This window comes from Babylonia areolata, chromosome 27, assembly GCF_041734735.1.
Source record: "Babylonia areolata isolate BAREFJ2019XMU chromosome 27, ASM4173473v1, whole genome shotgun sequence".
NCBI lineage: Eukaryota > Metazoa > Mollusca > Gastropoda > Neogastropoda > Buccinidae > Babylonia > Babylonia areolata.
Genome location: NC_134902.1, coordinates 30,619,725 through 30,624,724, shown reverse-complemented (window position 1 = coordinate 30,624,724; position 5,000 = coordinate 30,619,725). Strand labels below are relative to the sequence as shown.

Genomic DNA, 5,000 nt, shown 5'->3' with positions numbered 1-5,000 from the left:
CACAAGGTGCAGTTACCGAGACAGATTCGAACCCTGGACCCTCAGATTGAAAGTCCGATGCTTTAACTCACTCAGTACGGCCAGTCCTCTCTTCTCCTCTACACAGACCCCTCGGATGTCCAGTGGGTGTCTCAATGACCCAACCTTTAGCTTCCGTCGTCAGAATTGTGGCATTCTTTGTCAACATTCACCTCTTCAGTATAAGAGCCTTCCGCTTGCAATACTTTGATGATGGTAATTGGGGTGAAACGCTGTTAACGTCGTCTCTTTCGCCGTTCGTATGGAGAGAGTTAAAGCTGCCGGCACCAGACAGGTACGTGAGGGTGGGCACCTTACACCTTACAATAACCCGGTGTAACAGCTTCAAACAATCCCCCCCCCCCCCCCACACACACCTCGTCCGTTGCAAGGTTTTATATCGGGGGTCATTTTGGGCTAGCCTCACAATCCAAAGTCTTTTGTGACAAGTCAAGAATCGACCCCCCCTCCGCCCCCCACCCCCGCTCACCCCCTCGCACCGCACTTCCCCGAAATTGGAAATAACCCCCTTTTTCTGTAGATTTAATCAAGCTATTAAAAAAAGAAGGCTCCGATAAACATGAGGCAAGTGATATTACTTTATTTCGCTTAAAAGTCTGCTTTTTTGTTCTCAACATTTTTATTGTAAGTCTTCCTTGTCTGTACTTCATCTTTTCTGTCGTCATCTTCTCTTGTTGCTCTAAATTTATTGAGTTTTCTTCTCGTTGTCTCTTTTTTCATTTGTTGACATTCATTATCAAACCATTCTGAACGCTTCTTACTCTTTGTCCCTGAGTTTCTTTTCATCATGCAAATGCTAGCAGACTTTAAACGGTCAACAATCAAGGACAATGTGAGTCAATATCTTCGTCCGCACAAATGATTGCGGAATTCAGTTTGTCTTGTAAAATGGGACTCTTAAGCTGGTAAATGAATTCATATTCTTTATCTGAATCTCACTCGATTTTAAAGGGACTTTATTTACTTTTTCTAGTATTCTCAGCACAGGCTGAAATTTTAGCCTTAGTTAGACATTTCAATATAACTGGCAGATGATCTGACTCCACATAACTCTCTACGACAAGAGACACAAAATCTATGGAGGTAAATAATTCTAGTGACGAAAAAAATTAGTCTGCTGTGCTGGAACCTGAAACACCTATATATGTACACCCATCATCAAAATGATTATCAGACAGACCATTGAGGATCAGGCAGTCAAATATACCACAAAATTCAAGGAGTTGGTCACCAAAATGATTCGTGTGTTCATCCTGAGAAATTCTTGGGAAAGGGGACTCATCCATACTATCAAAATCACCAACATCGAAATTCTCAATACACTGGATGTTTCTCGTCGCGGTTCTTGCATTTAGGTTCCGAGAAATGAGCAAATGGAGAGAGAGAGAGAGAGAGAGAGAGAGAGAGAGAGAGAGAGAGAGAGAGAGAGAGAGAGAGAGAGAGAGAGAGAGAGAGAGAGACAGAGGGACAGAGAGACAGAGAGAGACAAACAGACAGACAGACAGACAGAGACACGTCTGCCTGGACCTAGGCAAGTCAGTGGACGTCAGTCTCGATTCTCAGTCCTGGGTTTCTTGGCAGCTTTGGTCTGCCGGCACAGAGGAGTCTGGGAAATGGAACTGAGGTGACAGGGAATAGAACAGACTGGGAATGGAACAGACTGGGAGTGGAACAGACTGGGAATGGAACAGACTGGGAACGGAACAGACTGGGAATGGAACATAATTGCCTGGGAACGAAACAGACTGGGGATGGAACAGACTGGGAACGGAACAGACTGGGAATGGAGCAAAGGTGATTTGGAATGGAACAGATTGGAAATGGAACCGACTGGGAACGGAACAAAGGTGATTGGGAATGGGACAGATTGGGAATGGAAAAGACTGGGAACGAAACAGACTGGCAATAGAACAAAGGTGAATGGGAATGGAACAGACTGGGAATGGAACAGACTAGGAATGGAACAAAGATTATTGGGAATGGAACAGATTGGGAATAGAGCAGACTGGGAGTGGAACAGACTGAGAACGGAACAGACTGGGAACGGAACAGCGATGGACAGAGAGACAGATAGACTAGCTGTGTTTCTGCCCCCAAACTCTCTCGTGACGACAGAAAGTTAGAACTATTATCCAAAATATAATTTTCCATTTCCTCCTCGTCTTCAACTTTGTTCACGTCTCCCTTCTTCATCTCCTCCCTTATTATTCTCCTCGTGCCCCCAATCGTCTTAGGTTTCGTTTCTGCATTCATCATCATTAGAATGTGATGTCTCAGCACTCTATAATGGAGAATGAATGTTCTCTTAATCTCAACTCCACACGCTCCACACACACACATGCGGTGCGTGGGCGCGCACACACACATATACACGCACGCGCGCGCGCGCGCGCACACACACACACACACACAGAGTCAAGCAGGCAGACATGCACACACACACACACACACACACACACACACACACACACACACACACACACACACACACACACACACACACACACACACACACACACACACACACACACACACACACTTCACATATTCCGTGACTAATAAACATTATACTCCCTCCCTCCACAACCCCCGTGCCCTCCCCCCCCCCCCCCCCCCCTCCTCCCCGTCCTCTACACAAACGCACATCCGTCCCCCCTCCCCCCCCCTACCCTCCACTATCCTTTTTCCAAGAAGCAGTCTGTCTCCATTCAATTTCCGCCTGTCGTTGTCCCAAGCGTTGAAGAACGTGGAAACACACGTTTCCAGCCAGGAAAGCCGCTTGTTCCTGCGTCCTGCTGTAGTCTGATAACAGCTGCTGCTTTGGTGAGCCTTTGGTGAGCCTTTGGTGTGGTGGTGAGCCTCCCAGCCTGTTCTCTTCTCTCATCCCCACCCAACACCCCCCCACCCCTCCTGCCCCCATTTTCATTCTCTCCCACCAGCCCTTCCCTTCCCCTGTCTGCATCTCTCGCTTCTTCTTTCTGATACCTATGTTTTACACTCTTTTAAATCGTTTGAATTTTATGCACAATCAGACACGATACAACAACAACAACAACACCAACACAGACTGAAGATAAATCACCTGCAATGTGTGAGGTGAGTGTATGAAACGATATATGCAATGCTTTTGCATTTGTGTCTTCGAAATTTGTTTTATTTCATTTTATTTAAAAAAAAGAAGAAGAAAGTAATATAGCTTTTTTACATCCATGTTTGCGTGTAATGCACCTGGCCAAATTTCTCTAATTTGATACAATAAAGATATTCTGATGTAATCCGATCTCCGATGATATCATTTTATCAGATATTGTATTGTATTTCTATTGTATTATATTTCTCTTTTTCGTCACAACAGAATTTCTCTGTGTGAAAAATTCAGGCTGCTCTTCCCGGGAGATCGCGTCGCTACACTGAGAGCGCCACCCATTTTTTTGTTGTTGCTTTTTGGTATTTTTTCCTGCGTGCAGTTTTATTTGTTTTTCCTATCGAAGTGGATTTTTCTACAGAATTTTGCCAGGGACAACCCTTTTCTTGCCGTGGGTTCTTTTACTTGTGCTAAGTGCACGCTGCGCACGGGACCTCGGTTTATCGTCTCATCCGAATGACTAGTGTCCAGGCCATCACTCAAGGTCTTGTGGAATGGGAGAAAATATTGGCGACTGTACCGTGATTCGAACCAGTGCACTGAGATTCACTCGATTCCTAGGCGGACGCGTTACCTCTAGGCCATCACTCCACTTTATCCATTATCTGACCTTACCTCATCTCATCTTAAGCACTCAACATAACGGTCGACAAGGATGACAGCAGCGTGAAAAGGAATGTGGAGAAAAACGAACAAGAAACCAACCACAAAACATCATACGCACATCATTGGTTGAAAAAAAAAAGTTGAATCATGTACGCATGTATTGGGTGTCCCCCCAAAAAAAGTGAACCGCTTTTTGACAAGTATTTTCTCAGTGATAGAGAAACCGAATTCATTGAAAATTTTCACACAGTAACCTTAGGGTATGATCAACAAGTCTGCACAATATCTAACAGTTCGGACACCCGAGAGATATATATCTATGTCGTGACGCGTATACATGTTCATGTCACCAGCTTTATTCTTCAGCTTTCTTCTGCTTTTGTTTTCATCATTTTGCCAGGTTCACTGCGGTTATATCTTGATCTTTTTTTTTTCTTTTTTTTTTTCAATTATAGAAATGCCACATATAATGAACAGGTGAAGCAGAACGGAACATGCCAGATTGTCATTTTTTCCCCATTTCCTAACGTCAGTTGAATGAATGAAATTTCCGCATTTTTTCCTTCATTTTATAAAGCATGTTGTCAGAAAAACAACAACAACAGAAGTTAAATATTTTGTAGGACTTCAGTTTTTCCACAGCCTGCTGCTGCTGCTGCTACTGTTACGACTTTTACTATTACTTCCACGAACTGACAGAGGGCATTGTCACTCAAAGACTGCGTGACCATTGCAACTATAGGTGGCCGAGAAATGGATCACGATATTGATTTATTCTGTTTTAAATAACGACAACAAATTGGTTTCCGACGAAACACACCGCTGTTTTTCCTTGTGCCCAGAAATCACAAGCTGGCTTGAGAAGAAACAGCACATTATTGATCCGCTTTATGTGAAAAAAGAAAAGAAGAAAAAACAAAACAAAACAACAACAACAACCCCCCCCCCCGCACACACACATAATGATGACAAGTTCTCTTGTGTTGCACCGACTGACACTTCACTGGCTTTATATTATTATTATTATATTATTATTATTATCATCATCATCATCATTATCACTATCATCATCATTATCATTATTGTTGTTGTTTGTTCGCGTGTGACGAAATATGCAGTTGATTTTGTTTGGATTGTGTGTGTCAGGCATTTTTCATGTCCATCTTCAAAGCCCCCCTATTGCAGTTCTGGAGAGAATAAAGCAGAGGCT

General features: G+C 43.6%; 1 protein-coding gene across 1 annotated transcript in view; it reads right to left on the bottom strand.

Annotated features, from left to right (window-relative positions):
- LOC143301393 (uncharacterized) overlaps positions 1-5,000 on the bottom strand; it is a 46,457-nt gene that overhangs the window by 7,006 nt on the left and 34,451 nt on the right. The gene's annotated exons all lie outside the window — the stretch shown is intronic.